At 49.6% G+C, this 12,942-nt stretch overlaps 1 protein-coding gene across 4 annotated transcripts in view; it reads left to right on the plus strand.

The window, feature by feature from the left end:
- Positions 1–902: 902 nt before the first annotated feature.
- PACSIN2 (protein kinase C and casein kinase substrate in neurons 2) overlaps positions 903–12,942 on the plus strand; it is an 83,313-nt gene continuing 71,273 nt past the window's right edge. For 2 of the 4 annotated variants that reach the window (XM_006150688.3, XM_006150689.3), the window contains exon 1: positions 903–1,011. The gene's annotated coding sequence lies outside the window, so the exon portion shown is untranslated. The remainder of the gene's footprint in view (positions 1,012–12,942) is intronic. The other 2 variants (XM_006150685.3, XM_006150687.3) reach the window with 2 other exon arrangements.

Here is a 12,942-nt window from a genome sequence, read left to right on the forward strand (position 1 = left end):
CCCCTGTGGGGGATGGTCACACTGCAATCCCTTCTCTTTTTCTCCCCTTTTTGGGATTTTAGGCAGGCATGCACATGTGCCTGGCGTGACTTTCAATCTGTCAGGTCCAAGATTTGAACCGTGCCGTCAGCCATGTGGGATCCGGCTGCCTTAATTAATACGTCACCTGCTTGCCCAGCACATACCTTCTAAAATTAGAAAGTAGAATCTCTTCCTCCTCACCTAAAGTTCTATTATTATTTTTTGCCTTTATTTCTAATTCTTTGTTTAAAAAAAGAAATATATATATATATGTATGTATGTATATATGTATGTATGAAGCAGGGTGTTTTTGTTTTGAAGATGCCCTGCAGATTTGAGTGCCCTAGTTCTTAGGAGACAGTGGGTGCTACTGAGAGATGGTGTGGTTTCCTGCCTGTCTCCAGGGGATCCCATGGCCCCAGGCCTGTCTCCCACATCAAGCTTTCTGTGTGTCCTCCACAACCAAGCTGCCTTGTGGTGGTGTGTGTGGTCACAGTGTTTGCCACTTAGGGACGATGTACGATTATCTGGTGCAGGCAAGTCCCTGACACGGTGGCTGCTGGTGCGTGCGTCTTCCACACAGCATGTCTCTGCCGTCTCCTAAGCAGCCGAGGTTCTGTGAGCGTGATGTGCAGCGCCAGGCAGTTTATCTGCAAGGTGACTTGGGGGATGGGGTGAATTCTGGTGCAGACGCCTTCCCTCTGGTTTTCCACGGAGATACTGAGGCTTCTGTTTGGCCACTTTCTGAAAAGAGAGCGTGTCTGTGTGTGCCCTGGAACCCCGTGCTTGTGCACTGAGCCCGGCAGTGCAGGGAAGGACCTTATCTCAGCAGCCAGCAGGAAATGATGAAATGTGCCGGGAGCGTTCTGCTGGCGGACGGAGGTCGGACATACCAGCAGGGGCCAGCAGGGCCGGGAGGCAGGTACGGAAGCTGCTCTGCTCGCAAAGTTGGGTGATTGGAGCCCGGCTTTGACGGAAAAACAGAGAAACGTGAGTGTGCTTTTTTAAGGCTTGCATTTCCTTTAGGGTAGATCTTTCTGAAAGTAGAATTTTCCTCGATTGTTTTTTTCCTGAGTGATTGATTTACCAGAAATCTTCCCTTCTAAGCAGGCACGTAGTTTTAGAGCCCATCGACAGAAATGCTCTACCAGTTCATTATTAACCAGTGTGGAATGTTTCACCCAGAACGTCTGAGAAAGTGTCAGTGTTTGATTTTCTTGGTGAATAGATTTTGGCCTAAACGCTGAAAGGACTGTACTTTGTGATCTTTCCCTCGTTTTAGAACATATGTGTATGCTTCCTTTCAGAACGCTGGGGTAGCTTTGCAACTTCGCTTCGGCATGTTCTAGGCTAGCGGATGGACTGCAAGCGGTATTTTTTTTTCTTGCCAGGCAGCTAAAGAGTTACTCGAGTTAACTGTTAATAGGTTTTTCCTCCCACTTTAAGGTCTGGTGTTTATATATGCTGCCATTTCGTTTTTTTAACAGCCACATCCAGTATGTAGATTCGTAGAGGGGACTCGTGCGAGAAAATGAACATGAGCTTCCCCGTTGGCTGTAACTGCTGTTTCATGATGGTCCGCCCGCTCTCCCCGCGTCCGCCCGCCTCTGCTCCCAGCCCCTCCCTGGCGTCCTCCTCAGTCAGTTCTTCTCATTCCTCCTCTCAGCTGGGTCCTGTGCCCTGGCCCCATCCCAGACCTGTCACCAGACAGTACTTTTATGGGATGGTGAAATGTTGAAGGTGTATTGTTCTAATAACTGAGTAGCTCAGTGGTCTCTTCTCTTGGAAGTCCTATTCTGGAATGGAGAAATTGAGCTCCCTCCTTTACGCAGCACCGTAATGCCGATTAGGAGGTTTTGTTTTTGTTTTTGTTTTGATCCTGATACTTAAGTGATCCATCACTGTAGGGACTGTATTGATTGGGTCACCTCCTGGTGTTTAAAGGCAGTGACCTCTTTTCGTTCTCCAGAAAGTGCCATGTCCGTGAATCTGTGCCACACGGAGAAGCGTGTTTTCTAGTTCGGTGGCTTCCTGCTGTGATCTGTGAATTTCTGACACTTTCAGGGTCACCTGGGGAAGGTTTCTAGAAACCTCAAAATAACATAGTGTGTCTGTCGGACCTGAGCCCGGCCTGCCAGTTTGGGCTTGTCCTTGTCGCTCTGAAGAGCTCTTTCTCCCTGACAACAAGCCATCTTACTGGATTCTAGAAGAACTTTTAATGCTGCATTTATGGAAACAGGGAAGAGGATTCCAACCAAAGCAGGTCTGAGAATTGTGCCAGTCAGATAAAACAAGGCTCCTCTCTCCCCTCTCACTCGCTCTGAGACCTTCGAGTCTTCTGCCCACCAGATAACTCTGCGACCCATTTGCAGGCTGAATTTCAAAGGTGTAACGCGATGTTAGCGGTGTAGTGGCTTTTGCTGTCGGTAAGGTCAGGCTCCTTCACTTTAGTAAAGAAATTGAGAATGCCAGGCCAAAGGACCTGCCCAAGGTCACACAGTCTGCAGCCCAGCCCCCCCTTCTCGGTGTCCACCCGGTAGAGTGCGCTGGCTCTCTCCAGGGGCCATCAGGGGCCATGGTGCTGGCCAAGAGTGACTTTCTTCTGCTGAGTTCGTCGTAGCGCCTCTCGTTTCCTCACACTCGGCGTTTGTTCGGTTGCAGACCGTCTGGCACAGACGAGCCGTGCGCTCGCTCAGGTGCAGAGAGCACTGGCAGTCCTCTGAGAGAGCTTTCTCGGGAAGAAAGAGTTCTTTATACACCTCCTCTTGGGTCCCTCCTCAATTAGCTCTTAGTCGTTATTGTACACGAGCCTCATTACGTGGCTGTCTGCTAGATGAGAACCCCGAGCTTGATCGGTCACAACTAAGAGAAGAAATGGGTAAGTTTTCAACTCTTCCTCATTTATTTATTTATTTGCTATGGTCCATGTGTACTTGCTGGAGAGAGAGACAGTGAGAGAGCATGCCTAGGGGACGGCCACACCACAACCCCATGCTCGTTCGGCCACATTCCCAGTATTTTCCAAGCTTCCAGGTCTGGGATTCGAACTACACAGTCAGCCCCTGTAGGATGCAGCTGCCTTAATCATCATGCCAGCGACTAGCCCTCAATTCTTCTTTCCAAGAGGATTTTTCAGGATGTGAAAGGAAAGCCCTAAACAATTAGGCCCCTGTTTTTCAGCACTTAAGTCCCTATAAATAAGAAACTGGAAACTCTTGAGTCTTGAAGATGGACTGAATAGGTTTTGGAATATGAAAGACTTTAATACATTATCGTGTAAATAAAAGCAGGACTGACTTAATTCACAAAAATAGAATTTACTCAAAACTTTCCAGAATCATTAATAATAGTCTGCTAAAAACTGAGCTTGAGTCCTTCTGAAATTGAGGTGTAAGGTGTGCTGAGAACAGTGGGATATTGTTCTTAGGCCTCGGTGTTGCTCCCACCGTCTGTCCACAGCCACCTTAAATGCCTTGGGAAGGTTCAGAAAATAGCACTTATTTATATTGTCTGAAGGATTTAGAGTATATGCCTTGAAGAATTTCTGAAACAAATACACTGCAAAACACATCTCTTTGTGTGTGTATGAATACTTACAGAAGTTTTATTCATAATAGCAAAAAACTAGAAATATCTTACTATCCACAAACACACTGGGTATATCCATATAATATAGTGCTACTTGACAGTAAAAGAAACGGGGCCAGGTAGTGGCACAGCTGGGCCCATATGGGCAAGGGCCTAGGTTCACCTCCTGGGACTTCCCTGAATACAGTGTGCATGGCCACGCTCCTGGCCGGCTGGGACTGAGGGTGGATCATGGCATTGGAACAAAACAAAATAAAATTTAAAGAAAAAAATAAAAAGAAACTACTGATACATGCAACAACATGGGTGAACCTCAGAAGCATTTTGCTAAAAGGGTACCTATATTTCTCCTTGGTCACCTCTGCCTGAATCTCTGCTTGTGGCTACATTTCGTAAAGACTGTATTTGTACTTGAAACTGACTTCTACTGACTTCATACCCACTTCCGTTTATAAAGCTCAAGAATGAAGTGGGGTGCACGAGCACTATTCTTTGCAGTGGGTTAGAACACGTCTTCTCTCCTGATTTCTAGTGGGCCCTGTTTGTCAGAATCCTTGAGAAAGCTGCTGCATCCTGGGTCCCACAGAAAGAGGGAGCCATAGGCCAGAGCCAGCCTCGAGAGTGGTTCCGTTCACTCGCCCGAAATTTAGTTACCTTTGTTCCCCAGTTCCTATTGCATACCCACCCGTATTTCAGTACGTATTAAGCACAGACTGCTCCAGCTGGCTTCTTCTTCTTAACTTAAACTTCGCCTCCAAATCTGCACCAGTTAATAAGTACTCTTGGATAACCTTTCCCTCCTGGCCCCTAGCTCCTGCCCACATTAGTGTAAATTCTCTCGTGCTGTGAGATTTAAGGGTGTGAAGGGGATTCCAGACTGCCAAGGGGGTGGCTTTGCTGCAAACGGAGGAGGGATAAAGGGCAGAGCTCAGAAATCTCTGAAGGTTTGTGTGGTCGATGCTTTTTGGGCTTTCTGCTTCACTCTGCCTATGCTCAGTGCTTCTCTTCAGATCAGAGTCTAGTGGTGGCCTCAGGACCTCCTCTCAGACTGCAGAAACCTCTCCCTGTGCCCTGAGCCTTAGAGACAGGTGTAGAGGGTGTATGTGTGAGGTAACAATAGTGACAAACACGGGCCGTCGATGTGAATGAGTGAACGAAACGCGGTGCTTGCCTACCTGAAGACATGACTTGCGAAGCACTGTAGCTGCATCCCGCTGGGCTGGTCTAAATGCATTTGCACGTCGTAGTTCTGTCTCGATGCCAAGTGGTGGGTAGCTATCCATCTGATGCCTGCTCCAGCCCCAGGAATCGGTCCTAATTTTTTTTCTCATGAGACTCTTGCATAGATGAATCATATGGTTGGTTTGGACCATAGGCACGAATCCTCATGTGGACTCGGGAAGCATATGGTTCTGGTTTGGGAAACGTAAAGAACCCAACAGAAAGGTGTGGAGCCTGAGTGTGTGCCTGTCGTCATCACAGGAGGATCGAAACTTCTTTTTGTCATCATGAAGCCTGTACTGTAAATTTTTTACCTTGTCTTGTTTCCCGTCAGGATTTGTTCTATAGTGGAGTCCTTGAGAGAGATCAAGGAGGAATGATTTTGCTTTGATGACAGTTAAAGTGACTTCTGTTTTTTTTTTTATTTTTTTGGAGAGGTTTTTGCTGTAGGGTGTGTGTGCTCGCCAGAAAGACAGACAGAGACAGAGAGAGAGAAAGTGAGAAATCACCCCCCAGGGGGGATGGCCACGCCGCAGTCCCTTCTCCTCCATTCTCCTCTCGGGATCTTGGGCACGCATGCACACGTGCCCGTTGTGAGTTTAAGCCACCAGGTCCAGGACTCGAACCATGGCCGGCTACATGGGAGTTCAGCGACATAGCCATTACACTAACTGCTGGTCCTTAAAGTGACTTCTTTTAAAATGATGACTCTTTCCTGATAAGAAGTGACAGATAATAAAAAGTAGCACAGGGCAGAGTGCACCGGTCTCGGAAGGCAGAAATATTGTGTTGGCTTCTTACCCATGGGGGCGTTCAGCTCAGGGGTGCTTAGTTAGGTCTGACCCTCCCTGTGCAGGAAACGTGTGCTACAGAGACTCCACAGGCCCACTCCAGGGGGGGAAGTTCGAACATCTGACACTGAGCTCCGAGATGCTCGTTTTCTTTCCGGGCCATCCAGGCTGCAGAGTTTGAATGTGGAATGGCAGAGGGCGTCCTAGCGATGGAAAGCCATGGCATGAGGCTTCGGTAAACTCTGATTGGCCCAGCACCTGGCAGCCATCACTGGTGGGTATCAGGTCCTCTGGTGGGAACCGTACTTATTTCCAGCCACCTATTAGGTCGCTACCTGGGGGACAGTGCCCCTGGATGCCGGCTGGTGGCTGGTTGATGTAGTCATTTGTGCAAGCGTGCACTCGTCCGCTTATTTTTTCCATCGGTCTCTTGTCGACTCCGTTCCCCAAAGGTCAGACACTGACTAGACTGGGGATCCGTAGGCGCTTTGGGCTGTAGTGTCCTGCCCCCCCAGGGGGGATGGCCACGCCGCAGTCCCTTCTCCTCCATTCTCCTCTCGGGATCTTGGGCACGCATGCACACGTGCCCGTTGTGAGTTTAAGCCACCAGGTCCAGGACTCGAACCATGGCCGGCTACATGGGAGTTCAGCGACATAGCCATTACACTAACTGCTGGTCCTTAAAGTGACTTCTTTTAAAATGATGACTCTTTCCTGATAAGAAGTGACAGATAATAAAAAGTAGCACAGGGCAGAGTGCACCGGTCTCGGAAGGCAGAAATATTGTGTTGGCTTCTTACCCATGGGGGCGTTCAGCTCAGGGGTGCTTAGTTAGGTCTGACCCTCCCTGTGCAGGAAACGTGTGCTACAGAGACTCCACAGGCCCACTCCAGGGGGGGAAGTTCGAACATCTGACACTGAGCTCCGAGATGCTCGTTTTCTTTCCGGGCCATCCAGGCTGCAGAGTTTGAATGTGGAATGGCAGAGGGCGTCCTAGCGATGGAAAGCCATGGCATGAGGCTTCGGTAAACTCTGATTGGCCCAGCACCTGGCAGCCATCACTGGTGGGTATCAGGTCCTCTGGTGGGAACCGTACTTATTTCCAGCCACCTATTAGGTCGCTACCTGGGGGACAGTGCCCCTGGATGCCGGCTGGTGGCTGGTTGATGTAGTCATTTGTGCAAGCGTGCACTCGTCCGCTTATTTTTTCCATCGGTCTCTTGTCGACTCCGTTCCCCAAAGGTCAGACACTGACTAGACTGGGGATCCGTAGGCGCTTCTGGCTGAAGTGCCCTCGTGTTCTCTTCTCTGTCCGCTAACCACTTCCCTCTCTTCCATCTCAGACCTCCAGCATGGGAGCTGCTAACCTCCTGTGGCTATTTACATTAAGAAGAAATAAAAGCCAGCCCTTCAATAACTAGCTGCACCCAAGGGTCCAGTAGCTGTGGCCACCACGTTGGATGGCCAAGTCTCCATCCAGGGGACTTCTCTCATGGTCACTCCCCGTGAGTCTGGGTGAGGCCTCAATCCCTTAGCGCGGTCTATGACGCCTCTCCACCTCTCGCATTCAGCTCCCCTTTCTTGCTCCCGGCTCCCACAGCCTCCATTCTGCCGCCCCTTCTAACCTTTGTACATGCCGTTGTCATGCCCCCTCTGTGTGTGTCCCACTTCCCTGGCTTTCCCCAGGTAGTCTCTTCTCTTTCTCTTCCAGGGACCTATGGCCACAGTCATGCCTGACTCCGAGAGGATCCCTGCAGTGCAGATTGTGTGATGTGTCATTGTCCTGTCTTGGTGGCATGTGTGTTGTGTAATAGTGGTTAAGTTTGGGGACATACAGATGTAATTTCAAAACTGTCGACTTACTTGGCAGGTGGCTTTGGGCAAGGCAGTCAGCCTCTTTGAGTCTCAGTTTCTTCATCTGTAAAATGGAGATAATGGAAGTTTTCCCCTCACGTTGGGAGTGATGCTGCCACTGTACTTAAATAGACAGTGCTCTGGTGGGAGCCGAGAGCTGTCCTTCTCCCTACAGCCTGGTGTCCGTCAGCCTTGTGGAGACCGTCTCATCTGCCAGCGAGGATGCTGCTTCCGCTTCCGCTGGCTGGCCCTCAGCACAGCAGGAGTAGAAGTGGCGACAACCAGCAGCCTTTCTTCCTTGTGCTTCATTTACCACATTCCTTAAGTGAGGATTTTTTCCTTTCGATTAGTTCTATCATGCTCACTCCTATTGCATTCGTTTTCTCTTAGTTTAGAAATTAAATTCTGGGGGCCAGGTGGTATAGTGGTTAAAGCGTTGGACTCTTACATGACCAACTGCAGTTCGAGTCCTGGACCCAGAGGCTTGAAACATGCCAGGCACATGTGCGTGCATGCCCAAAATCCTGAGAGAAGAATGGAAGAAAAGGGATCATGGTGTGACCATCCCCCCTGTTTTCTCACTTTCCTTCTTACTGTCTCTCTTAAGAAAAGAAAAGAAAAGAAAAGAAAAGAAAAGAAAAGAAAAGAAATTAAATTCCTAGGGGCTATGGCCTAGTAGTTAAGGTGACTGGACCCCACATAAATCTCAGACTGTGAGTTGAGAGACACACTGGGTGCATATGTGCGCACGCCTGGATCCCCACACTGGAGGAAGGAGGCAAAGGGGTTGTGGTGTGACCATGCTCCATTGCTCCATTGGAGGGTTCTTTCACCCTCTTCTCCCGTCCTCTTTTTCTGTCTGTTTCTCTTTGGTGTGTGCACACACCCTTCCGGCACTCTGTCAAGTAATTAAAAAAAAAAAACAAAAAACAGGAAGAAAATGTTCTAAGTGAAAAATGCATTTACGGGACCAGCAGTTGGCATAATGGCTATGTTGCTGGACTCTCATGTGGTTGACTGTGGTTCGAGTCCCAGACCTGGTGGCTTACAAACTCATGCCGGGCGCCTGTGCATATATGCCCAAGATCCTGAGAGGAGAATGGAGGAGAAGAGATTGCAGCATGGCCATCCCCCCTGGGGGGTGATTTCTCGCTTTCTGTCTCTCTGTCTTTCTGGCGAGCTCACATGCCCTGTAGCAAAAACCTCTCAAAAAAAATAATGCATTTAATAGCCCAAGAATTGTATGTTGAACTACTCTAAGCCGAGGATCATCTGTATTGTTTTTATTCTTCTCTTGGGTAATGGAAGGATTTACAACATATTAGCTCCCTACCCCTTCCCAACTTGACCAGTGTTTTCTTTTTCCCTGAAGTGTTTTAAACCTGCAGATTGATCTGTCTTTCCTACTACGCCGCCAGAGCTGTGTAGATTACCCGCTTACTTCCTGGTGCCTCCGCTCACCATTCTGTCGTGCACACAGGGTTCCATCTGAGATCACTTCCTTCTGCCCGAAGTATATCCTCTTCTGCAAGAAGTGTTTGAGTGCAATACACTTTATCTGCTTGAAGAGGTCTGGTTGCTAAAAACTGGTTTCGCTGGGTATAGAGTTCTTAGTGGCCGCAGCTGCTCCGCACGTTGTGTCGTTCCAGTGCTTTTGGCTTTTGCTGTTGCTGTTAATCTAGTGTCTTTCTCTCGCTGCAATGTATCTTTTTCTTTCTGTCTGTTTTTATGATCTTTTCTGTATCTTTGAGTTTCTGCAGTTTTACTTGAATTTGTCTTGATGTGGTTCTTCCTCTCTCCCATTTTTTCTTTTTCTTTTTCTTTTCTTTCTTCTTTAGATTTTTGCCATAGAGTGCATGCATGCACTTGCCAGAGTGAGAGAGACAGAGACAAAGGAGAGGGACAGTAAGAACTCATTCCCAGGAGGGTTGGCTGCTCTGCAGTCCCTTTTCTTCTATTTTCCTCTCCTAAACTCTCTCTGGAGTTTGGGCACACATGCACATGCACCTGGAGTGATTTTCAAACTGCCAGGTCCGGGATTTGAACCACAGTCAGCCACGTGGGAATCTGGCACCTTAACCCCATGCCACCTGCTGGCCCCTTTCTTTCACTTCCTAAAATCTTGCTGGGATTCACTGGGCCTCCTTCATCTACACTTTAGTGTCTTTCAGCATTCTAAAAATTTACCTTTGAGTGTTGTCTTCCCTGTTCCTAATGCTGTCACTTCCCGAAGCCCCATTAGGTGTAAAACAGACTTCACTGCATCCTCCAAGTTTGATCATCTGCTCTGTTTTCTCTGTCTCTGTTACCTCCAGAGAGGCTAGCTGGTCTACTCACTTTTATCCTAGAGTTTCTTCTTTCAGTTTGCTGTCTGCTGTCTTTCGATTTATCTCACCAGCTCAGGGATGCTATTATATTTTATTCATCTTTTAAAACTTTTCAACAGGTTTTCAACTGGTTAAGACACCCAGTTTGTTCTGCTGAAAACAGAAGTGTATCCTGTCATGCTTCTGTGTTTGAGTCAGAGCCTCACACATTCCTTGACTCACTCATTCCAGACGTATCGACGGCGTGTCTGTGTGCGTCAGTGCTGGGACTACCGTGGTGAGCAATCCCAGTTCCAAGGCGCTTACATGCTTGTGGTGGAGAGATAGCACCCAGATACACAGTCGGGCTGCTGGGACTGCGTGAGGTTAAAGCGGGGTTGGGGTGGGAGTGCTGGAGGTATGGGGAAGGGTTAGGGGAAGTGTCTTAGACGGTGGTGTTTGAGCAGAAATCTGATGTGTGAGGCTCCTGCAGACCCTGGAGGATGGCCGAAGGAGGCAGGTGCAAAGGTTGGCCCGAGCCTGGCACTTGGGGAGACACAGGGAGGACACTGAAGCTGGATCTGGGGCAGGGGTCAGAAGAAGCTGAGATGGCTCTGGAAGCAGGCAGGAGGCAGGTCCCTTAGGACCTTGCAGTCACTGCAGAGTGTCGGTAACTGACTGGCAGCTGTTGGCAGTACTGGGTTTGGTGGCTGAGCCAGGGTAGCTAAGGCAGTGGTGGGAGGTGGCCGCATTCTGGCTATGTTGAGGCAGAGCTGATGGGACGAGGGCGTGAGGGCAGGAGTGATGTGAGGCATTTGTGCCGAGCAGCTGTGTGGACGACAGAGATTTTTCCCAAAAGGGAGAGACATGAGGAGACAGTCCAGGGGTAGAGGAGCAGGAGGTGGGTTTTGGCCAGTGCCTTGGAAAGGCCTGTCAGGGGTCCAGGAGGAGTTGCCAGAGCTCAGGAGAAAGTAGTCAGGAGGCACCTGCACCTGGCTGGCACTTAGAATCTCTTGGGGAGGTTCACCGTGGAAACCGGTGTGCACAGAGAAGAGGCAGGGGCGAGAAGGGCTCTGCCTGTGCTTTGCGAGACTGGCCAGAGGTGTGTGCACCTGCTGTGGGTGAGTGCATGGACACGGCCGGCCAGCTGTGGGTGACCTGCAGGTGAGGCACGGGAGCCCTTTCCTGGAAAAGTCTAGGTTTTGTGCTTGCAGGAAGGAGGTGCCCATGTGCTGCCTCACTTTCCTGCTGGGTTTTTAAAGGAATCCAACCAATTCATTCGTAAGGCCAAAACATTAAGGAATATAGATGTGCAAAAAGAAAACCCCACACTCACACGTTCCACTCTGCAGAGACAGTTCCTGTGATATTCATTAAGGGCTCAAAGGGCCTCCCAGGCCAGCCAGCCCTGCCCTGCCCTACCCTGCCCTGCCCTGCCCTGCCCCTGTCTTGTGAGGTCAACCTGTGCTCCCTCCCCAACTCTGCCTCTCCCCAGCCCTGACGCCACTTGCTACTGCATTACTGTCTGACTTGAAGTCTTCTGACCCTCCTGGAATGGCAGCAGGGACATGGTCACTTCTGCTCACCTGGGACCCGTGGGCCTTGCATGGGCCTGGCACACAGTGAGCCTTTGCTGCGTTTGGTTGAGTGGAAGGATTCACATTTTGGTACACAGCCTTCTGGACTTTTCTCTGTCATCATCTACCCATAAACATATATTTTTATGAGCTTTTGGGGAGATTCTAGGAGAGGAGCACAGCTACTCACATACCTTTGACCAAGAGTGGTCCTCATTTAGCCAGAAGGTCTCCCTGCTTTCTGGAGGGGCGTACATGGGGGTGGGGGTGGGGAAGGGAACACTACCTGGCTAACCAGATCCTGGCGGTCAGTCGTTGGGCCACTGTTTCCACTCCTCCCCACGTGGCGGCCACACCTGCCTTTCTGGTAGTTCCTGCACCTGTGGTCGGCTGCCCTGGTCCAGGCTGGAGCCACCTCGCGCTCACTTTCTTGAGGCTGCAGCCTCAGGCACCCTCCCCTTTTCCAGCTGCCTTGTGCCTGCTTGTCCGCCCTCCCTCTCTCCTTCTTCTCTCCTTCTGTGTCCCTTTCCTTGGCTGCCTCGGGCCTCCCGGGCCTCCCGAGCTCTCTCCTTCCCTCTTGCCTGTTGGCCTAATCAGGTGTGACCCTGTCTTATCTTTCAGTCTGTTTCCACCCCAGCTTGTGTTCTGACACGCAGAGTCAATGCTGGGCCTGGGCGGCAGTGCACCGCTCCTGGGGAGCCAAAGGAGGCTCGAATCCCCAGCCTGAATCACCCGGGCAAGCACGCGAGTGCCCAGGACCTCCCGGCTGAGGACCAGAGGAAGAGGATCACACGTGACCACAGCCGTGGAGGTGTGCTCCTGCTCGCTCGCTCGCTCCCTTTCTTTCTTTCTTCCTTCTCTCTCATTCTCACAGCCACATGGTATATCATGACTAAAGAAAAAAAATTTAAGTGAATTTTTTTAGATTTTTTAAAAATTTGCTACAGGGTGCATGTGCTTGACCAGGGAGAGATGCTGATGGGGCGGGGAGGAGATGAGAGCACACCTCCCCCGGGTGGTCATATCGCAATCCCCACTCATCACTCCTTGGGAGAGTCTGGGCGGGCATGCGTGCCTGTGCACCAGGCATGTTAGGTGCTGCCAGAGACTCGAGCCACGCGGTTGGCCACATGGGATCTAGCCATCTCAACCATCAGACCACAGGCTGGCCCTAAATATATATACATATATGTATATTATGAATCTTTTATAAAATAATTATTTTATTTATCTTTATTTATTTTATTTATTTTTACTCATTTATTTTAATTTGACCAGAGAGGGACAGAGGGGGGAGGGGGGAGTGAGGAAGCCAACCGCCAGGTCCAAGATGTGAACCACAGTCGGCCATGTGGGGGTCCAGTGCCTTAACCACGCCACCTGCTGGCCCCAGCCCTAGAGTATTTTTAAAAAAGAATATTTGGAGAAATACACATAAAATGATAAAGATACCGCTGGCTCCATTAATATAATCTCACTCCGTTCAGCTGAATAAATGAAATATTTTACTGAAAAGATTCGAAAATTTGGGACACAGGCTGTTTCTTGATCCTATCAAACTGACACGCGTTTTATTAAGGATAG

Source organism: Tupaia chinensis, unplaced genomic scaffold (assembly GCF_000334495.1).
Source record: "Tupaia chinensis unplaced genomic scaffold, TupChi_1.0 Scaffold000294_3, whole genome shotgun sequence".
NCBI lineage: Eukaryota > Metazoa > Chordata > Mammalia > Scandentia > Tupaiidae > Tupaia > Tupaia belangeri.